General features: G+C 40.3%; 1 long non-coding RNA gene across 3 annotated transcripts in view; it reads left to right on the top strand.

The window, feature by feature from the left end:
- Positions 1 to 1276: 1276 nt before the first annotated feature.
- Positions 1277 to 24310, top strand: part of LOC150059167 (uncharacterized) — a 68471-nt gene continuing 45437 nt past the window's right edge. For all 3 annotated transcript variants that reach the window (XR_016536605.1, XR_016536606.1, XR_016536607.1), the window contains exons 1-2: positions 1277 to 1381; positions 8204 to 8276. This is a non-coding gene — a long non-coding RNA (uncharacterized LOC150059167). The remainder of the gene's footprint in view (positions 1382 to 8203; positions 8277 to 24310) is intronic.

Raw genomic sequence — 24310 nt, 5'->3', positions numbered from 1 at the left:
TACAATTCAGTTTCATTGAAACAGTAGAACAGCTAATGTCACACTCAAGTGGATACAACTACTTTGTTCAAGCACAGGTGATCTACCTATGTTAATTGAGTGACAGGAAACATTCCTGTAGGTTTTATATGTGTCCTGTAGGTTTTATTTGTTATTTTTTGGGGGCCAGTACTGGAGCTTGATCTGAGGTCTTGGTGCTCTTAGATTTTTTGCTCATGCCCTTAAGCCAGCCCTCCAATCCAGCATTTTACTGGTTAATTGGCGATGATGTCTCTAGACTTTTCCTGCCCAATCTACCTTAAAATCAATTATCTCCTGTTCTCAGCCTTCTGAATAAGAGTATAGTCCATAAACACTGTCTCCCAGCTTTTTGCATTCTTCTAATTAGCTTTTGACACATCTTCATTATATGGGAGACAAAGAAATTGAATCTTTTAATTTATATTATTGTGATTATTAAGTTGATCATTTAATGTAGATTCCTGTCATTCTCTCTAGAATCTTCTTATCCTTTAGATATTCATTTGAGAGTCCTAGTTTATTTTTGCCATAATTTTATTAGTTCTTTAGATATTAGAGATAAAATACATATTTATCTTGCATCATTGAAATTTCCCACTTAATGTTATTTTTTTGATAATTTTGTTATTACTGTTTTGACTGTTGGAACACAAGACTCCAGTCTTGCACTCATTAAAGCTGTTGAGATTTCTCAGGAGGCTCTTGCCAATATCGAGAGGATGTGAAGTACATTCGGCATCGCCAATTAGGCACTGGGTTTGCGTTGAAAATTGTCAATGCGCTGCTGACAGACATGCGAACCAGTCAGATGTAGTTTTTTGAGTGCTTTGTCTATCAGGGGTGACATTTTCCCATATATGGGGAAGCCTGCATATGACTATGCAGCTTCCGCTTTTAGAGTGATAACACAGGAACAGCTTTTGTTAGTTTGCAAGAACCAGAAACAGATTGAATCCTTGGCAAGAAAGAACTTTCACAATCCTCAGCTGGTTGTGGTGCTCCCTGGGTTATAAATGTGACTGGAGAGAAACCCTGTGAGAGAGGCTTTCCATACGTGAGTAACACATCACCCAGCAACAGCTATCTACTCACAGGTCCAACAGGGAGGGAAGAGCAGGCCAAGGTGAGGATAGTGGGAAAGGACCATTAAAGATTGCCAAATTGCTTTCTTTCCTAAAGGGATATGCTGGAGTAAGTGATAAAAAAAAATAAACACATTGGTCTCACCATTTTGTTCTTATTGTTGAAGGTGGAGAAATTTGCAACAAGGTAATCCAAACAACTGGGCCTGTGTGTTTCACTGTGTGTTTAGGTGTTGGCAGAGGTGAAAATGGATACCCAGATTCAGGCTCCCAAATAGGTAGGTGAAATGAAGTTGATTCAGTCTCCTTATGGAGAACTCATTCGCTAAGCTTGGGTACCTGGGCTAGCTCACTCATGATAGTATATCTGTACCTTCACTATTCATTTGTTTAGCATCTAAATATTTATTGCCTAAATATTTATTTTAAATGGTTAATCACTATTCCAGGGATGGATATTGTCAGTGTCAGAAAATGAAAGCAAACTCTTCTCATCAATATTTATGACTCCCATAATTTCAAAGCTGAAGGAATGAAGGTAACTCTAAGGAGGAAAGAATTCTGGGGTTATCACCAGAAAACTCTGCTACCCCTCTCTACTTTCTAAGCTTTTATTTGTCAAGTTTTCCTTTAAATGTCAGCAAAGGAGACTGGGATGTTTCTGGCTTCCATAAACCATTTAATTTTTAATAACCAAAGGAGATAAACTGTCTTAAGTGACCAAATCTACTGTCCAGGGAAAGAGGTACCTGTATGCTTCTTGAAAGTGTACATGTTTTCATAAAGAACCTCTTGGAAAATATGAAGAAAAATAATTTCAGATAATAATAATTGCATTACTACCAATAAAAGTAAAAAATAAAGAAATTGAGTATTCATCTGGAGAAAATAGATAATGAACAGCAAATTAACCAAAGCAGAAAAGAATTAACACAGTTGAATGCAAACATTTATACAATAGAAAAATAACAGCACATTTTATAAACCTGACAACCTGGTTATTTAGCTGAACTTACTAATAAACTAGTGAAACATAAAAAAACCTCATTTAAGATTGAAAGCACAAGAACAAAAACAATGACTTTTTAATATGCACAGTAAATAAAAAATAATTTAAAAAGTAAAAAAGAATATTGCATATTTAAAAGAAGAGAAGGTGTTCATGCTCATGAGGAGTACAATCTAGCAGGGAGAATAGTTACATAAATACATAGTATGTGGTAATAGTTATGATAAAATATCCCCCCAAAGCTGTAGGGTGCTTCTGCTCCTTGTATGGCAGACTAAACTCCACCAGGGCTTTCCTTCTTATGAATAACAAGTGTAAATCCTGGACAAATGCAAACTGAATTCTCATCAGAAACTGAAGTCTCCTTAAGCCAGTAGAAAACTATTTTTTTTTTTGCCAGTTGGTTTTGAGCTCAGGGCCTGAGCACTATCCTTGGACTTTCTCAAGGCTAGAACTCTACCACTTGAGACTCAGCACCAATTCTGGCTTTTTTCTATGTATGTGGTACCAAGGAATCGAATCCGGTCTTCGTGCATGCTAGGCAAGCACTCTCCCGCTAGGCCAAACTCTGGGCCCCCAAAACTCTTTTAAAATGGGGAGCAAAGTAAATTGACATCATCAGAAATCCAAATCTCAAGAAGACAATTTTTAGACCGATATGGCTTTTTTCTGGAATACTAATGGATTATAAGGAATGTAAAAAATAAATACTTCAGGCTGCAGAGAAGTGATATATAAAGGAGCCTAAGATCTTTTGAAACAAATTAAAGTCAAGTTGATTGAAGCTAGTCAGGCTCAGAGAGACAAATGGCACACAATTTTTCTCATTGGAAGTTAGACATAAAACATATACTTATTTTTAAAAATAATATATGAGGACCAAGAGTTTGAAGTCTGGTATTGGTATTCCTCCAGTACTCTTCTTCCTGCTAAGGGTTGTTTTTTCTATTTGAAGTCTCTATTTTCCATATGAATTTTTGCATTGCATTCTCTATTTCCCTGAAGAAAGTTGGGATTTTAATAGGTATTGCATTGAATTTGTAACTTGCTCTGGGGAGTATTGCCATTTTTTTTTGCCTATCCCTGAGCTTGAACTCAGGGCCTGGATACTGTCCTTGGGCGTTCTCAAGACTAGTGCTCTACCACTTGAGCCACAGCACCATTTCGGCTTTTTCTGTATATTTGGTACCGAGAAATCAAACCCAGGGCTTTGTGCATGTTAGCCAAGCACTCCACCACTAGGCCACGCTCCAGGCCCAAATATTGCCATTTTTTAAATGTCAATTCTTCCCATCCAGGAGCATGGAAGGTTTGTACATTTCCTTGCTTATCATAGCTAAGGTACGGAATCAACCGAGATACCCCTCGGTGGATCAAGAAAATGTGGCAAATATACACAATGGAATTCTACTCATCCATCAGAAAGAATGCTAATGTACCATTCATAAGGAAATGGAAAGATTTGGAAAAATAATATGAAGGAAAGTAAGCCAGACACAAAGGAACACAGGTTTTCCCACATTTGTGGTAGCTAGAATGTACCTATAAATCTACAAGCAAACACACTGAATGATTTACACACACACACGCGCGCACGCGCGCACACACACACACACACACAGAGGGACATGATAAATTAGAAAACTCTCTAGACATTAGGACACTGAGGCCAAAGTAGGCTATGCATAGGCATGGATGACAAGGGTTCAATAGCTATGTTCATATGATCATATAAAATAATATTTTATGAAACAAACTCCAAGTCAAGGAAACAGGAAAATTTTAGTTACTCTTTTTGTTTTGTTTTCTTTTATCTTGTTTGTTTGTTTGTATTTGGGAGGGTACAGGGAGCATAGAACAGGTGGAACAAAATGAGCAAATGCAACAGTGATCCTCAGACAATAGCAGAAAATGAATTGTACGTCTTGTGAGTGGGGATGGGATGGAGAAACTGTGTGAGAAAGAGAAAGGGAAATGGAGATATTGCTCGAAAAGAATTGTACTTATCACCTGACAAACATAACTAGGACACCCCCCACACACCGTGTATCATCTCTACAAGGACAATTAAAAGTAAAACAAAAAGAATGGATGGGGAAAATACAGTCAGCAAACATCAGGAGGGGTAGTAGCTATACAATATGAAATGAAAGATTTCAGAATGAATAGTACTTCCAGAAATATGAAGAGGCCTTTCATAATAGTAGGAGATCTCACTTGCCTGGAAGACCCTAAATGTGCATTCCCTAGATTAAAAATGGGGTTTTGACAAGATGTGGTCTTTTACACAATGGAATTCTATGCCGCCATCAGAAAGAACATTGCACCATTTGTAAAGAAATGGAAAGACTTGGAAAAAGTCTTATTAAGTGAAGTAAGCCAGACCCAAAGGAACATAGGCTCAATGGTTTCCCTCATCTGTAATAATTGGTACAAATCTAGAACTCTCATAGCAGAGGATTACAATAGCTCAAACCCTAGATACATAGGCCATATAGGCTAAGGCCAAATTAATGGACCTCTAGTACACAGAAACAAGAACTTAATTATAAGCAATTGTTATTCTTTTTGTATGATGTTTTTCTCTCTTGTCTTGTGTTGCCCTTTGGTTAATCTCATATTGTTACAGTATCCCACTTTGTTACCTGGTATATTATATAGATGTTTACTTGTTTATTTGAAATAGGAGGGGGAAAATGAGGGGAGGGGGTGAGTGGAGGGAAATGGAGACAAAAACATAAGAAGGGATATCACCCTCTATCTGGCAAATATAACTGTAAGTCCTCTATGCATTGAAATAAAAAAATTATAAAAAATGGGGTTTTGAAAGGGATAAATCAAAACATACCAAAACTGAAGAAATAGAAAATCACAAATGATATTTGAGAATGCTAACTCCTATCTGTTAGTATCTGATGAAACTGATTATCAGTAAATGCATATATGAAAAGCACTATGAAGAATTTCAATTGATTAATGTATATTCATAGTATAATATGTCCAAGACACTGAACACACATTGTCTTAAAGTCCACATGGCATAAACAGCATGATAGACTGTGTGTTGGACTATAATAAAAATTTCAACAAATCTGAAATTGTTGAAACAGTAGAGGGTATATTCTCTGAGTATGAAGTAGAAAACCACAACAACAAAAAATCTTGGAACCTGCAATCACTTTAAATTTGTTTGTTGGTAATAAAAGGGTATAAGAAATCAAAAAGTGTTTTGAGTTGGATGGTTAAAACTATGGTAAAATTCTGTGTGGTTGTGGAAGAAATTTGTAATATTTCACTTGTTATTTTGCAATGATTATTTTAAGTAGTATACAAAGGAGTTGCCATTTAACAAAGCAGTTTATAAATTCAATACATGTTGATCAAGATCACCCTTTTCGACTTTTTCACCTATCTCTCCCCTCCTCATCTCTACCCTTTCTCTTCTTAACTTTATAGGATATACATTGGATTCTTGTCTGCATTCTTCCCCTCTTCTCCTCGTTTCTCTACCTCTTTACCTTGACCCTCCCACCCCTTTCAAGTACCTACTTCCAGGTGCTTTATTTTTCTGAATTGTGATTCTGGCTTAGCCTATTTGAAATTTTCCTATACAACTCAACATATCTCCACACATAAGGGAAAACATACATTCTTGGTTTCATCTCAGTTTTTTCCATATCAAGAATGAGAATCATTTTATTCTTCAAGTCATAGGATTGTTGCAGCAAATAAATGTAGAATAGCTAAGCCGTTTATCACAGTGTCTAGTCCATAATAAAATATGACTATGGAAATTATTTAAAGGTAGAAGAAATTCATAAGACTCAATAATAAAAACTATCTTCCATTCCCAGTGGCCTTCTCCTATTCCCAAATTCTTGCCTCATCTGCAGTCATCTTCTTCATATTTGAGGGCTCTGAGGTATTCCAGATTTAAATATTTTTACTTAAATCCTCAAATCTCCTTCTTGGTCAACTGGTAGAGTCAAATATATACTTAATCAGCTGTTTTGGCTCCCAGTAGTCTGAGTTATTTCTGTCTTTCCTGATCATTTCTTATTTTCTTCTGTGAGTCCATTCTTTTGCCTTGCTCTTTTGCTCACCACGAGTTACTAGTAATAAATACATCAGGACCGGCTTTGTGTCATTTTCTCCAGGTGGGGCTTGGCATATTGGCTGGGATTTGAAGACAGTCTTTAATTTTTCCAGGCGGTGCCTGCAAACTACCAGCTACTATCACTAGCTCTGTAAATGTTTATACATTTTATTGCATTTCTTAGGGTAGTCATTTGGGGTATGTAGTAGAAAACATGCATTATACATTGCCGAATGCTTATCTAGAGTCATTGGTCCAATTTCTCAGCTGGAGACCTCACAGCAAACTGATGAACACCATTTTCAATTCTGAGGGCCACGGCCTAGAACCTTGGCTCCCCTGTTTCCAAGGAAAATGAGTCTCTAGAATTTATCCTTCCTCTCCAACTTCACATGAAACTTCTCCCATCCAACTGCCACTTCCTCCGTCCACAATCTAGATATAATTTGAAAGGATAGTTACACTCACCTTTCTAAGGAAAGCTCTTTGGGGGTGGTGTACTTGTGTTCCTTTGTCAACATTTTGTACCTGACTTGGCCTGTCTTTCCTCTCTGGCATCTGCAGAGATTGTTAGGTACAAGACACCATGCTAGCAAAATGAGATAAATTAGAAGGCTTTATTGGCAATTTGTCAGAAAGCTGCTTCAAGGTAGACCAATGAATTTCCTTGCTAAGCTGCCACTTTCCATTCTCTACTCACACTACAGTGATAACGCTTCGTAAGTACATAATGGTGTTCATCCTTCAATCTCCAGTGACATTGCCTGTGGTTAATTGGCTCTTACAGCATCCCCATAGGGTAAGCAAGTGTAACTTCTGTCCCCAGTTTGCCAATAATTGAGACACAGAGTGGTCAAGTGTCTCTTGGCAGGCCATAGAGACTGTCACTCAGAGAATTTCTTGACTCTTGCCTTCTGTTTTGTCTTCTGTTTGCCCTAATCAGTGGGCCTCCCTGCAGCTCCTAACTTCTGCTAATCAAAGAGTATCTAGAGAAAAAGCAGCAGATGAACATTTGAAGAATAGATGCTCCTAAATGCCCTTATTCACTTTTTCTCTGAAGGAAACCATATAAAACCAAAATGTGTTCTTGTTTTGCTTTTAAAAAATATATGATATTGGGTTGAGAGTTTGGCCTAGTGGTGGAGTGCTAGCCTAAAATGCACAAAGCTCTGGGTTCGATTTCTTGGTCACTATATACACAGAAAAACCCAGAAGTGGTTCTGTGGCGCAAGTGGTAGAGCACTAGTCTTAAGGAAAGCCCAAGGACAGTGCTCAGGCCCTGATTTCAAGCCCCAGGACTGGCAAAAAAATAAAAATATGTGGTATTCTACAGTTGGAAGTTTCAAAAGGACCTAATCTATCATTCTCAACTATGGATAACCGGATCTTGACACCATTAGAAGGAGAAAATTTACAGTAGCTAGAAGAGGGGGACTTACTGCAATGAAGACTTGTCTTTCTTCTGGCCTCAACATCTCTCCTCTCTCTCTCTCTCTCTCTCTGTCTCTGTCTCTCTCTCTCTGTCTCTGTCTCTCTGTCTCTGTCTCCCTCTCTCTCTGTCTCTGTCTCTCTCTCTGTCTCTCTCTCTGTCTCTGTCTCTCTCTCTCTGTCTCTGTCTCTCTCTCTGTCTCCCTCTCTCTCTGTCTCTCTCTCTGTCTGTCTCTCTCTCTGTCTCTCTCTCTGTCTCTCTCTGTCTCTCTCTGTCTCTCTCTGTCTCTGTCTCTCCCTCTCTGTCTCTCTCTCTCTGTCTGTCTCTCTCTCTGTCTCTCTGTCTGTCTCTGTCTCTGTCTCTCTCTCTCTCTCTCTCTCTCTCTCTCTCTCTCTCTCTCTCTCTCTCTCTCTCTCTCTCTCTCTCTCTCTCTCTCTCTCTCTCCAACAGATCACCATGAGCATATCATTTTTATCAGTTACAGGTATTTGCTTACCAAATTCCAGTGATTAAGTGAAGCATCAACAAACAAAGATGAGTTCATGAGTTTGTTTCTTTATTCACAGCATGTGATGGTCCACACCAATAATCCCAGCTAAATGGGAGGAGAGATGGAAAGAGTATTTGAAAAAAACAAAGGTAGGCATGGTGTCAGGCATAGAAGTATATACCTGTCCTTCCAGCTGTACAGGGTGGGAGACAGAGGAGGATTTTGGACCACTGCTTTTGTATTAAGTGCAAGGCCCTGTCTGAAAATAAACTAAAGCTAAAAGGGCCAGAGGTATTGCTCAAGTGATAGAGCAATTGCTAAGCAAGCAGGAGGCACTAAGGTTCAAACCTTAATCCAACTGAAAAACCCAAACCCACCAAATCCTCCCCCACCCAAAACCCTACTAAAACAGTCCTCTAAGGTTTAAGCATTGCTGTAAATTCTAAACAATAAGCTACAAATAGGATATATAGTATTTCACCTAGTGATTCTAAAACTCAAATTATTTCTCTTTTTACTTATTCATTTATTCTGACAAGAAAAAATACTCAGAAAACTTTCCAATCTTTAATCAAAGCTGAGGTTACCTCAAAAGTTCAAGAATTTAGGAAAACAGTGTGAATTGAATAGTGAAATTCCCCTCCCTTCACTAACATAGAAAAGATGTGTCAATATCCTAGTCCCTGTGAATGTTTCCTACTTTTACAGACCTAATTGTTAAGCATCTTGAGATTAAACCATCCTTGTTTACCCAAGGAGGCCATAAGCTAATGACAACTATTGAAATAAAAGATAAAAGAAAAGGCACAGAATGAAGGTGGCAGTATGTGATGCAGTTTTATAAGCTAAGGAACTCAGAGAACTTCTAGCAGCATCAAAATCTTGGAAAGAAATATAAATTAGATCCATTTACTGAGCTTTCGAAGAGACCATGGCTTGGCCCTATGACACACTGATTTGGCATTTCTGAACTCTAGAACTATGGGGAAATGAATTTCTATAGTGCCTGTGGTAATGTTACAATAGCATGGTAGACTAGTAGATTATGGCAAATTGGCCTTCAATGATGGCCACAAGAAATGTTGATTGTCAACCTGTGACCAATGGGTATATCTATGTGCCTTTATTAATGTTTTACTTTTCTTTTTTCATATATTTTTATTGTAATTAATAGAAGGATTACATTATATTCACCAGATAGAAGGTGCATTATTTCACATACATTGATACCCTTTCTCATGTCTTGGTCCTCATTTCCCTCCCCCACCTCCACCCCTCATCTTGTTTTCCCCCCTTCCCTATCCTATTTCAAATAACCAATATACACAATATAGTAGATAACAAGGTAAAATACGATAACAGCATGAGATAACCATGGGATAGCAAAAGACATGAGAGATAACATAGTATATTAAGGACAACAATCACTCATTATATGGCTTTTTTTTCACATTCACAGTTTATTTGCTCACAGATGTTCACATAATAGGAGCTGAAATTTAAGAAGTCAGTTCTTTTTTAATATTTTTATTATAATTAATAAAAGGGTTACATGATATTTGCCAGATAGAAGGTGCATTAATTCACATACATTGATACCCTTTCACATGTCTTGGTTCCCATTACCCTCCCCCCACCCCACCCCCCATCTTGGTTTTCCCCCCTTCCCTATCCAATTTCAAATAACCAAATACAAATATATCCAATATATCAGATAACAAAGTGAGATACTGTAACAATATGATATAACCAAGGGACAGCAAAAGAGATGAGAGATAACATAGTATATTAAGGACAACAATCATTCATTATTTGGCTTTTGTTTCAATATCCTGGATGTCGTTTCAATTAGCTTCATACTATATGGGCTTATATATCTAGGCTTTGCTCTACTGCAAATCTCTGCTAGGAGAGCCCAAGGTTTCTACTGATTATGACAAATGAGGGAAACCATTGAGCCTATGTTCCCTTGAGTCTGGCTTACTTCACTTAATAGGATTTTTTCTAAGTCTTTCCATTTCCTAACAAATGGGGCGATGTCATTCTTTCTGACAGCCACATAGAATTCCACTGTGTATAAATACCACATCTTGTTGATCCACTCATCAACTGAGGGACATCTGGGTTGGTTCCATCCTGGAGATCTGTCAGAGACCAAGGAGTTAAATGGAACAAAGCAAAGACCCTCTAGCCTTGAGCAAATCGCATCTGGTTGAGTCATCTGCACAAAATACTTCTCGGAATAACCTCAGGTTGTTGCTTGGGTTAGCACAATGGCCAAAAGAACAGCCTGACCCACCCCTAACCTTGAGATTTCCTGTTCTTGTTATCGCAAAAACTCTCCATCCCCCCCCCCTCTATACTCCCTTCCTTACACTCAGGGTATATAAACCCTGCTTTACTTTTAATAAATGAGACCTTGACGTGACTCAGATTGTCTCTGTCTTTCTTTATGCGCCTGGTCTCCTTCCTCTCTTTCCCCCATTGGTTTTCTTCTTTTAGGAGGTGCCTCCTCGAGCCTGATGAATAGCTGAACCCGCGGGACGGGGGAAGTGGCGCCCAACGTGGGGCTCAAGGCACGGTGACCTACCGGACCGCGTGGAGAGTAGGGGACCCCGATTATATTAAGGTAGAGACGCCCACACCGCATCGCTCGTGCACCGTGGGAGAGTCTTGAGGTAAGTTCTGCCGTCCCATCAACCATGGGCAAAGCGTTATCAAAGGAGGTTTTATTTATAAAAGAAATGAAAGGATCACTTAGGGAGAGAGGAATAAGAGTTAAAAAGAAAGATTTGGTAAAAATTCTTTTGTTTTGTTGGAGAAAAATGTCCGTGGTTGGTCTTGCACGGACCAGACATCCATCCCCTTACCTGGAATAAGGTAGGAAAAAATATCAATGATTTACTCCGTCAGGGAGAGGAAATCCCCGAGGCCTTCTTTAGCTTCTATGGGGTTATTAGAGATATTTTAAAGGAAGCAGAGGAGGGAGGTGACAGTGCTCGCTTACTAGCTTTAACAGAGGATTACCTAACGGAGTCAAGTTGCCCGTCTCCCAAAAGCGAAAGTGACAATAAAAAACCTATAGTCACTGGCCTTCGGCCTGGCTCGCGCACTCCCTCTGTGATTGATGAGCCTGTGCCCTCAGGACGCCGCTTGGCGCCACCTTTAATCCCAGAAAAAGAGGAACAAGTCCAACCCCCTTTAGAAGACAGCATCAAGAACAATACTAAAAAGAAAAATATGTCACTAAAACCTTATAAAAATATTTATCCTATTATTCCTAAGACTTCTCCTAATAATGGCAGGCTCAACCCCCCCTGTGAGGTGGAGCTAGAGGAGGCAGCGAATTATGAGGAAGAAAGATATGGCCCTTTTCCTCTTCCCCAAGTTTCTGCAGCTACACAGACTCCAGAGATAAGGGCCCTTCACTGGCCCACCCCTCCCCCCTATCCAGACACCCCTCTCCCATCAGCCCCACCACAGGAAATGTTGAGATCATTTTCTGTTCCTCCGGAGGTGCAAGGTCTCCTTAAATCCAAAGACTCTCTCTTGAAACAAGTGACAGAATTAAAAAACGTGCTTCATTTAAAAAGAGAGTTAAGGGACCTCACTTTGCAAATTCATGATTTACAAATGGATCTTGTTGGGGAAGCCGTGACTACCCCCCATGCCTCGGGTAACAAGCCCCCTAAAACACCCTCGGCCTCAAAGAGCCGCAATAATAGACTCAGATCCGGGGCGCAAACTGTTTCCCTCTCCTTCCCCGTAATTACTCGCTCTAACACTCAACCTCGGGAGCAAGAGGGGGAGAAGGGAGAAGCGGGAGAGGAGGAGGTGGACACCACCAGAAGGCAGGAGGAGGGACAAAACCTAGATTCCTCTGCCTCTGAGGAGGAAGAGGGTGATCAGGAGGAGGCAAGGAGAGATTCTCAAATTACATATAGGAAATTAACGTTTAAACAAATTAAAGAACTACATTCGGCTGTTAAGAATTATGGAATTAACGCCCCTTTTACTTTAACAGTACTGGAGGGCCTCGGGGGTGAGGGATATTTATTACCTCTTGAGTGGCACAAGATTGTACAGTCTGTTTTAACCAGGAGTCAATATCTAACCTGGAAAGCTGAATTTATAGATAAGGCAGAAAATCAAGCTATTACCAATAAAAAACATACACAAATGGCTTCATGGTCTTCTGATAAAATTTCAGGGAGGGGCAAATTTGCCTCGGAGGAAAAACAACAAAAACTCCCTGCAGGAATATTAACCCAGACTGCTCAGGCTGCCCTGGCCGCCTGGAGAGCCGTGCCCGCTGCAGGAGCGGTTACTACCTCTCTTTCCAGGGTAGTACAAGGCAATAATGAACCATATTCTCAATTTGTTGCCAGACTATTGGAAGCAGCCGAAAGAATATTAGGTGAGGTAGATACAGATGATATTATAGTTAGACAGTTGGCCATAGAAAATGCTAATGCAGCCTGTAAAGCTGCTTTAAGAGGCAAAACAAAGACCCTAGATTTAAATGGTATGATTAAAATTTGCAATGATGTGGATTCCTTTGAACATAAAATGTCTAAATCTATTAATTTGGCCATTGGAGCCATACTCCAAAACCAGACTCCACCTTCAGGAAAACTAGGACAAATATCTAGCTCTAAAAACTGTGTTAAATGTGGACAAATTGGACATTTTGCTACAGAATGCCCTGGAACTATTAAACAACTCAACGTTCCCGGGACGATTCCCCTCCCCCTTCCCCCTGGCCTTTGTCCTAAATGCAAAAGAGGCTAGAGAGTGCTGGGCTAGAGAGTGCTGGTCCAAGACCGATATAAATGGCCAGCCTTTATCTGCGGTCTTGGGAAACGGGCTTCGGGCCCCAGTAGGGGGCCCTACCTACCCACCACGACAACCAATGACCCCTCCCGCCCAAAATCTGCCTCTGATGCAAACATCGCTGACTCAGACTTGTTCCGAGCCACTGCAGGCAGCGAAGGACTGGACCTCTGTTCCTCCACCACCAGAATTGTAACTCCAGAGGAAGGAACAGTTGTTATAAACTCTGGAAGGTTCGGGCCTCCCCTGCCAGGAATGTTTTTTCTTATTATAGGCCGAGCTTCAAGCTCACTGCAAGGACTCTCTGTCATTCCCTCGGTGGTTGACACCGATTATTCAGGCGAATTAAAAATTTTAGTTCATGCCTCTCAAGGCCCTCTTGCCATATCGGCAGGCCAACGCATTGCACAAGCCCTCCCTCTGCCCGTGACAGGACAGTTCCCATATAAGCATCCCCAGCGTGGCAATTCTACCCCAGGATCAACAGATATATTTTGGGTACATCAATTGACAGAATCTCGACCAACTTTAAAACTTTTTTTGGAAGGAAAACAATTCCTGGGTCTTTTAGATACAGGGGCCGATGCTACTGTCATTGCAAAACAACATTGGCCTATCTCTTGGCCTCTGGAATCCACCGCTACCCATTTAAAAGGTATTGGGCAGACTCAAAATACACTCCAGAGTTCTAAAATATTAACATGGACAGACCCAGAGGGAAACATTAGGACAGTTAAACCTTTTGTGGTGGACGGACTCCCTGTAAATCTATGGGGGAGAGATATAATGACCCAAATGGGAGTTATCATGTTCAGTCCTAATGAGATTGTGACTAACATGATGCTCAAGTCTGGATATTTGCCAGGAAAAGGGCTGGGAAAGCATGAGCAAGGAATTAGTCACCCAATTATACCCACCCCTAAATGGGATAGAAAAGGTCTTGGGACCTGTCGGGAGCAAGAGTGGAATCAAACTGTACTTTGATTTGCATCAGATAATTGCTTGATTGTCTTATTGTTTTTTGGCCTTCTCTTGTTCTATTGATCTGAGATTTACCATATGAATGTAACCCCCAACAGTTCCCTGATTAACCATCTGGATGTCACACCTGGGAGTGCCCTGGTCTGGGGAGGGGATATAAGCTTTGAGTTGAGAATAAACGAGGAGCTGCAGTTTTTGCCTGGGCTGCAGACCTCCCGGACCCGATGTGTTTGTCTCTCTTCTAATTTTTCCAGTCCCTGCCCCCTATTTCAGGAACCCCAATTTGCTGCCGGTAGGCCCCGGCATCTGGCGCCCGAACAGGGACCCTGAAAATCTGGGACGACGGTGGAGGACCCCGCTGTGGTGAGTAACACATCGTAGGACTATTAAGAGAGGATCTTAAGAGAGTGTATAGTCAGGAGTAAAAATTATGGGTCAAGTTAATAGCCATAGGTCATTTGTACCGATTTTAACAGACCTACTTGAAGCCCACGGAACGTGGGTGGAAAAAGGGGTGCTTCAGAGCTTCCTACAGTTTGTCGAGGAGGCATGCCCGAGGTCTATAGAGGAAGGGCACTCTGGTCATTTTCAGCCATTTATCCTGGATCATCTGCCAATTAATTTATGGGGTCGTGATATCATGGAAAAAATGGGATGTTTATCCCTGTGTGGAGAGACACTACTGGGACAATGAAGTATCCAGATGCAGAAAGCCTCTGCATGGATGGCAGAGATGGTGTCAGATCCTAGAGTCACTCGTGCTTGGCCATTCAATATTAATCAGAGCCGGGAGGTCATAGAATAGTTTGTAAGCATGCCTTACTAGTGCCCGTGCCTTTCATAACTGGGCAGGAACTTGTCAATCTTCTGTGATAGTGGGTAGTTTAAAGTCCTAATTGAGCGAAATTTTTATTTATTTATTTATTTATTTTTGACACCAGCCACAAATTCAGGAAAAGTTTGTGGATCTGAGGCTTGTGTCTTTATTAATCTGTTTAGATCTGACAACTGAAGCATTGTTAAGGTTGCAGAAATTTAGTTCCCCAGACAATCAAGAAAAAGCCTTTGCAAATGGGTGCTAGGTAAGATACACTATTGTAGCCAAAGATGGTTTGTGCAGTTGTTAAATGTTAAATATGATCTCCAGTTTGGAGCAAATTATTATTCCTGATATCTAATCTTTGCAATCCCTGGTCAAGCACAGAGACAACGCCCTTGAGTCAGCTTGAAGAAGTCACAGAAGCTGAATCTCCGCCCATCAATCCCCTTTAGATGAAGGGACCAGTCATTTTTGGAAAGTGAGACAGGATAATTAGAGATATTAGAGATAGTGGAAAGAATAGAAATTGCACTTGTGTTTCTTTTAAAATAAAAATGGGGGATATGTCGGGAGCAAGAGTGGAATCAAACTGTACTTTGATTTGCATCAGATAATTGCTTGATTGTCTTATTGTTTTTTGGCCTTCTCTTGTTCTATTGATCTGAGATTTACCATATAAATGTAACCCCCAACAGTTCCTTGATTAACCATCTGGATGTCACACCTGGGAGTGCCCTGGTCTGGGGAGGGGATATAAGCTTTGAGTTGAGAATAAACGAGGAGCTGCAGTTTTTGCCTGGGCTGCAGACCTCCCGGACCCAATGTGTTTGTCTCTCTTCTAATTTTTCCAGTCCCTGCCCCCTATTTCAGGAACCCCAATTTGCTGCCGGTAGGCCCCGGCAGGGACCGACCTTTTTTTCCTAAAGACCACTGCTCCCCCTGCACTCCAAGCCAATAAAATAACTTGGAAATCTGACAATCCGGTTTGGATAGACCAGTGGTCCATGCCTCAAGAAAAGGTTCAGGCTGCTCTTCAGTTGGTGCAGGAACAATTAGAGCAGGGACATCTTGAACCTTCTACCTCTCCCTGGAATACTCCCATATTTGTTATAAAAAAGAAAAATGGGAGTTGGAGGTTACTGCAGGATCTAAGGGAAATTAATAAAACCATGGCACCCATGGGAGCCCTACAACCTGGACTGCCCTCTCCCACAGCTATCCCTAAAGAATTTTTTAAAATTGTAATAGATATAAAAGACTGTTTTTTCTCCATTCCCCTCGATCCTGGAGATTGTAAAAGATTTGCCTTTTCCATACCCGTGATAAACCATAAGGGCCCTAATCCCCGCTTTCAATGGCGAGTGTTGCCACAGGGTATGGCTAATTCTCCCACTCTTTGTCAAAAATTTGTGGCTCAATCCATAGACCCAATTCGTGTTCAATACCCTCATATATATATTATACATTATATGGATGACCTATTAATTGCTGCCAAACTAGAACTGGAGGCACATCAAGTGACTCAAAAAATAGTTATTACTTTACAAGACAGAGGACTTTGTATCTCCCCAGAAAAAATTCAAACTTGCTATCCCTTCTTGTTCCTGGGTTTTCAATTAGAACCCTCTTTAATATATGCTTAAAAAATTCAAATCAAAAGGAATAAGCTAAATTGTCTAAATGATTTTCAAAAACTCCTTGGAGACATTAATTGGCTACGTCCTCATCTTAAATTAACAACAGGAGATCTCAAACCCCTGTTTAATATTCTACAGGGAGATTCTGACCCTTCCTCCCCCAGAAAACTTACGCCCGAAGCTGAAAAAGCCCTAATAAAGTTAGAGGAGGCCATTACACAACAAAATATAGGTTACTTCAACCCCTCCTTGACCCTTTATTTAATCATTTTTGCCACAGAATTTACACCCACCGGTTTATTGTGGCAAAAAACCGTGCCCCTGTTATGGATTCATGCCTCCGCCTCTCAGTCCAAGGTACTCCCCTCCTACCCCTTTTTGGTCTCCCAACTTATTTTTCTGGGGCTCAAGACTTCTGTCAAATATTTTGGCAAGGATCCTGATATCATAATCACCCCTTACTCTAAGGAACAAATTAATTGGTTACAACAAAGACAAGATGATTGGGCTGTTTTATGCACTGGGTTCCAGGGTAGCTTTGATACTCACATGCCCAGCGACAGACTTATTCAATTCCTTAATATCACTCCTTTCGTTTTTCTAAAAAATACCTTGATAAAGCCCATCCCCAATACTTTGAGCATCTTTATTGATGGTTCGAAAAATGGAAAAGCTTCATATGTTATTAATAATGTTTCCCACTTTGTAAATACTTCCTTTAAATCTGCTCAGTTAGTAGAATTATTTGCTGCGCTTTGTGTTTTTCGGTTATTAAAGACCCACCCTTTTAATCTGTTTTTGGATAGCCATTATGTTGTTAGAGCTTTACAAGTTTTAGAAATGGTTCCAGTTATTCAGCCTACTACACCTACTTTTCAATTATTTTTTGAATTGCAAAAACTTATTAGACAACATTCGTACCCTTTCTTTGTAGGACATATTCGTGCTCATTCTGGCCTACCTGGGCCATTAACCCGGGGCAATGAATTAGCTGACTTGGCAACCCAAATAGTTACCTTATCTCAAACAGTTAATCCGGTGACCCTTGCACAAGAGGCCCATGCTGTTCACCACCTTAATGCTCATACCCTGCGCTTAAAATTTAAAATTACTAGAGAACAGGCAAGACAAATTGTTAAAAACTGCAAAAATTGCCTAACCCTGCTCCCTGAACCCCATGTAGGTGTAAACCCTAGAGGGCTCATACCTGGACAACTTTGGCAGATGGATGTTACTCATGTCCCCTACTTTGGAAGGTTAAAATATGTACATGTTACCATTGATACCTTTAGTGGATTTATTTGTGCCTCTGCTCATTTAGGGGAGGCCACAAAAAATGTTATAAACCATCTCCTATATGTTTTTTCTGTCATGGGACAACCCCAAGCTATAAAGACGGACAATGGGCCCGGATATACCAGTCAAAAGTTCAAACAATTTTGCTCCCAAATGAACATAAAACATATTACTGGAATCCCCTACAACCCCCAAGGACAAGGAATAGTGGAAAGGGCTCATCAGGCTTTAAAAAATACCCTCATTAAACTTGCCTCACAAGAAACATTATATTCCCTTAAAGGAAACTATAAGACTTTGCTATTACATGCTCTCTTTGTTTTAAACTTTTTAACCCTTGACGCTAATGGCAAATCTGAAGCAGAACGCCTTTGGCATCCCACCACACAAACAGACTATGCCCAGGCCCTATGGAAAGACCCACTGACAGGAATATGGAATGGCCCTGACCCAGTCATTATCTGGGGAAAAGGATCAGCTTGCATTTATAATTCTAAAGAAGGGGGAGCTAGATGGTTGCCTGAAAGATTAATAAAACCATATAATAAACAATAAAGCCATATAATTAATTCCAGGGTGGCGCCTGAGAACAAAAATATTTTTCTTTTACAGGTCAACAACCATGATGATGAGGCCTTCCCCGTCATCACTCCGCATGATGCTATTGACGGTGATGCTCTCTGACAGAAGTTGTTCTCCAAAATCGACGAGGATTAGACTTACTTTTTCTACAGCAAGGAGGCTTATGCGCGGTTTTAAAGGAAAAATGCTGCGTATATGTAGATAGAACAGGACTTGTTAAGGATAGCTTAGAAAAAATTACAGCTAGCCTAGAAAAGCGAAAAAGAGAAAGGGAAAAACAAGAATCTTGGTATCAAAATTGGTTCTCCACATCTCCCTGGCTATCAACTCTTTTACCCTCCCTCTTGGGCCCCCTTGTGGGACTTCTCCTCCTAATTTCTTTTGGCCCTTGGCCTTTTCAGCGCCTTACGCGATTTATAAAAAAAAAAATCAAATTGATTCTGCCTTTTCCAAAAACTTAATCTCGGTGCATTATCATCACTTAGAGGCTCAGGATGACCCTGTAGGGTCCGAAACAAGCACTCCCAAAAGAGGGCTCCAGTTTCATACACTTCTTGGCCGATAAACCCCAAGCGGCTAGAGAGCATCCAATGACGGGATTATTACGGAGCTTACCCTGGGTGGCACAACATACAGAGGCCGTCGAGGCCGGCTCAACAAGGCATGTTGCCAGGAGTAAGGGTCCCTCCATATAGCCTAAGACAGGGTGTTCTCTCCACCTATAGAGACCTTGTTCTTTAAAGGAAAGGGGGAATTGTCAGAGACCAAGGAGTTAAACGGAACAAAGCAAAGACCCTCTAGCCTTGAGCAAATTGCATCTGGTTGAGTCATCTGCACAAAATACTTCTCGGAATAACCGCAGGTTGTTGCTTGGGTTAGCACAATGGCCAAAAGAACAGCCTGACCCACCCCTAACCTTGAGATTTCCCGTTCTTGTTATCGCAAAAACTCTCCATCCCCCCCCTCTATACTCCCTTCCTTACACTCAGGGTATATAAACCCTGCTTTACTTTTAATAAATGAGACCTTGACGTGACTCAGATTGTCTCTGTCTTTCTTTATGCGCCTGGTCTCCTTCCTCTCTTTCCCCCATTGGTTTTCTTCTTTTAGGAGGTGCCTCCTCGAGCCTGATGAATAGCTGAACCCGCGGGACGGGGGAGAGATCCTTTCATTTAGATTCATACTATGTGGCCTTCTGTATCTAGGTTTTGTACTATTGTAAATCTCTGCTAGGAGAGCCCAAGGTTTCTACTGATTAAGACAAATGAGGGAAACCATTTGAGTCTGTTCCTTTGAGTCTGGCTTACTTCATTTAATACAATTTTTTCCAAGTCTTTTCATTTCCTTATGAATGATGCAGTGTCATTCTTTCTGATGACAGCATAGAATTCCATTGTGTATAAATACCACATCTTATTGATCCAATCATCTGCTGAGGGGCATCTGGATTGGTTTCATATCTTCGCTACAGTAAATAGTGCTGCAATGAACATCATTGTGCTAGTGGATTTAGTATGTCCTTGTTTCTGGACGATTGGGTAAATGCCAAGTAGTGGAATGGCTGGGTCATAGGAGAGCTCTATGTTTAGTCTTTTGAGGAACCGTCTTTTGGTTTCCATAGTAGTTGAATGAGTTTGCACTCCCACCAACAGTGTAGTAGTGATCCCTCCTGGCCACATACCCTCCAGCATCTGTTGTTATTAGATTTTTTTTTTTTTGATCATGGGCATTCTAACTGGTGTAAGGTGGAATCTTAGCAACTCTAAGATGTTTTACTTTTCTACCATAACCTCAAGGCTAACATGAACCAAGTAACACTCCATCATAATTTTGTTACCCCATTTGAAAATGTGCCTTTTTTCAGGTCTTGGGGCTCAAACTCAGGGATATAATGCTTTGGGGAGCTTTTGGGCTCAGTGGAGACACTTCTGGCTTTGGGGGAGGGGCAGTTAATAAGATGAGTGTCTTAGGAACTTTCCTGACTGAGTGAGCTTTGAACTTCAATCCTCAGATCTCAGCCTGCTGAGTACCTATGGATTACATGTGAGTGCCACCAGCACCTGGCTTGTCACTTTTTTTTTAAAGAGCAATGTCATTACACCAAGCAAGTAAAGTATCAAACCAAGTTTTCAAGACAGACATTCTTTGTTTCACTCTGTATGAATTATCCCCTGGAAAATATGCTTTCTTATTATAGTGTGTATTTCATAATAGTAATAGGCAATAGGTATAATTTGCCAATCAGATCCACTTAGAGAATGGCAGAAAATAAATATCTATGTACAGATCTTGAAGAGCTTCTATATTTGTAAAAAATATAAAATTTGCTGCCCAGAAAAATTTAAGCTCCTCTTAGGATAGATGTATGTTTTGCTTATGAGTATATCTCTCTCTATGCCTAGTATAGTACAGGACTCTTAATGGTAACAATGATAATTATACATAACTTTTTGTGGTTGATTATGGGATTTGAAGTTGGTCTGGGGATTGTCCCTGAGCTCTCTAGTTCAAGGCTACCACCCTATCCCTTGAGCCACAGCAACATTAGGTTTTCTCATAGTTAACTGGAAATGAGTCATACAGACTTAAGTGCCCAGGCTGGCTTTGAATCTTGATCCCCAGATCTCAATGTCCTGAGTAGTTAGGATTACCAGTGTGAGCTGCCATGCCCAGTTTATACATAACTTTTATTTAATTTTAAAAACTGTCAGGATAGTTTTTAATGGAAGGATAAACAATGGAAGGGTAAACAAATATAGCAATTATACTTTCTGGGCACTACCTTAAAAATGAACTGTACAACTTGTAAGTGGCATGGGAAGGAAAAACTGGAAGAGAGCTAGGAAAGGGGTAACATTGTCCAAAAAGAAATGTACTCTATGCCTGACTTATGTAGTTGTAACATTTCTGTTTAATATAGACTTCTAACAATAAAAATGAAAATACAATGACTTAGTCTAACATTTACTAATTAGATCCTCAACGTAATCTTAGGCAAGAGATATTTATATGATCCCTATTTTTTCAAGGGGAAAACAAAAACACAGATAGGTTGATACATATTTATTCTTTTCTTGATGCAAATTATCTCAATGATTGAATTTCTAAGACTTTCTAGGTTGCCTATATTGCTTTTATCTCTCTGTTGATAAATTGATTTTCTTGCTCAATAATTGCTTGTTTTATCAGTTTTATTGAGGCAAAATATATACACAAATGATCCAAATTTATTTGTAGAATTTAATGAGGTTTGGGAAATGTGTTTGGTTGTTCCAATCCAGTAAAAATTAACACTATATTGTCTTAAACGTGTATTTGTCTACAAATGATTGTACATAGGAGTTACAATTTAACATCCTCATTTGTGTTTGCAATGTGTCTTCATCCAAGTCACCCCTTTCATCATTCTGGAATGAGTTGGAATCTCATTGTTGCTTTGATATGCATTTCCTTTCTGGCTAAAGATGTTGAATGCTTTTTCATGTATTTATTGGCCACTTAAGTTCTCCTGAGAAGTGTCTATTTAGCTAGCTTGCCCATTTATTGACTGGGTTGTTAATTCTTTGGGGGTATAGTTTAAAAATGTTTCACTTTCTTTAGTCTTTGTAACCACTCCTCTTCTCCAATCCAGGTCAAGACAACTACTGAATTAGTTTCCTATAAGCAGAACCACACAGTGGTATAGTTCCTGGCTGAACATTATGTATTTGAGATCCATCCATGTGGCATGCATTAGAAGCTCATTTCTTTAAACTGATGAGTAATTGTTGTAGGACAAGGTCATGGTGTGTTAGCTACTAACCTGTTGATGCATATGTGTATAATTTCTAGTGTATACACAAACTTTTGTGTTAGACATACGTTTGAATTTCTCAAAGGGATAGGATCTGAGACCTTTGGTAGTTGTATGTTTGACTATAGAAGAAATTTCCAGGTCATGTACCAAAGTAGCCTTTCTGTTTACTTCTTTCATCATCAATGTGTGGGCTAGTTATTGTGAAATAATACCTTGCTTCCCACCTAGGGGAGTATCAGAGTCACAATCTTCCTATGTTCAGCTTCCTATTGTTGCTTGGATCACGGGCATGTTATCACTGTATTTAGCTTCCCTACATTGAGATGGAGCCTTTTGGAATTTTGTCCTCAGGCTGTTCATGGTTCTAGAAACATAATCCTTGTAATGTCAGACTCAAATACAGCTTGGGATGACTAACACATATTTCTGTGACCACCTATGGATTGAAAGATGTTTCAGAAACTTTTTTACCTGGGCTGGATTCAACTCGATCTTTCAAATCCAAGTAGTTAGATTGCAAGCCCAAGCCACCAACATCCACTTTCTTTACTTAGACTTTTATTATTTCTATGGAAAGAAAATCCCTAGATAGTTTGCCAAAGTTTTGTGAAATTTCAAAGGCTCCTTGAAGAAGGCTCAGCTTTGGTCACAGTACATACATGGAACATTCTTGAAGATCTACACCAGATCTTGCACATTTCTTCCATCACAGTTTACCTGTAAGGAAGGTTCTGGAATTACACTGTGCATTTTACTGGGCATTCTTTTGGAGATTATGGTCTTTGCCATATAAAAGCTCTGCAGTTTAATGCAGTCCCACTTATCCAGACTTTCTCTGCTTTGTTGTGTTTCTGGGTTGATACCCAGTTTTCTTATCCCAGATCAAGACCCTTCAACTCTCAGAAACAGAGTTTGTTTATCCCATCATATCTGGGGATTTGCTGTTGTCTCCCCCACCTTTCCCATTAGATTTCTTGCATCCTGGTTCCAGGGTCTCCTATAACCCTGATTTTAGCACAGTAATGAAACCAGGTAGATGCTCATCAATATAGATAAGTGCATTGATCAACTAAGTGACAGTACCCTGTGTTTGTTCATCTTGATGGGGGAGGGTTCTTTTTAGCATTCTGAGGAATCCCCTTACTCCATTTCCCAGTTCTCTAATCCCAATGAATGGCATCCATGGAGCTCTCAAGAGGCACAGACGCACTGTTGCCTACAGATCTGCAGCTGGGAACGCAGCTTGTATTTGCTTATCACAAGTAGCCCTCAGAGCCTGGCATCCTGAGCTCTGCCTTTGACACTTCCTGTCAGTAATCAGACAGGCTATTGTATCAGCTGCTTTTCTGTGGTCAGTCCAGTCTTATCTGCTTACCCATCTCTCATGTTTTATATGTCTATTGCTGGCCCTGAAGTCTTATCAGGTTCCTCTTGAAATCTTAACTAAAGGAAGCCAGCCCCAGGGGTACCATGTCACATCTTCAAAGACTTCCCACAAAGGGAGAATGTGAAAGATAGAAAAACCAGGCCATGGAAACTATTCTTCTCTTTGATCTTCTAAAATAGATTGTAAGTGTGACAGCTTGGATTCTTTCCCTAGAGGTCTCTTACTATTTATTTTTCTTCCTTTGTCAGTTACTTCTGGGATCTCTAAGTGTTTGGGATGGGATTGGGGAGCAGGTAGGAAGTGGGGAGGGGGAGGAGAAGAAGATGGCATATGTGAAGAAACATGCCAGAAGAGGATAGCCACCCATTGAGAGGCTCAAATTCTTTCTCCTTCCCACAGGGTGTGAAAATATCCAGGAAGAATTCTTCCACTCCTGTGGTGCCAGTGTCTGACAGTTTCTAGAACCTCTAACCTGGGTCTCAGTCACATACTTTAATTTGCTCTCAGGGGTACAAGTAATTAAAAGTTATGAAATTCGGGCAATTACCTAGCCACTTTCTTCTTCTCAGGAGAGAGCAAATATTAAAATGCCACTTGCTGTTTGTCGCTCTGCCATCCACAGCCTTGTTACTTTCCTCACAGATTGAATAATTTCCTGCCACACTTAATTGTGCACTAAAAAGGCCTTTCATGATCTTAATCACCTTCTTTTGCTCCTAAGGGAGGCATGTGGCAGTCAGTATTACTCTGTCCTTGGTGCTGGGGACAGTTCAGTTATGTTACCCATAAATATTTTGCATTCTATGGGCTCTGTGTACATGAAAGCCTGTCCTTAGCTCTCTTGCTTTAAG

Source organism: Megascapheus bottae, chromosome 9 (genome assembly GCF_031878675.1).
Source record: "Megascapheus bottae isolate mThoBot1 chromosome 9, mThoBot2.hap1, whole genome shotgun sequence".
Lineage (NCBI taxonomy): Eukaryota > Metazoa > Chordata > Mammalia > Rodentia > Geomyidae > Megascapheus > Megascapheus bottae.
The sequence above is the reverse complement of the archived record's forward strand: the minus strand, read 5'-3'. Positions and strand labels throughout refer to the sequence as shown.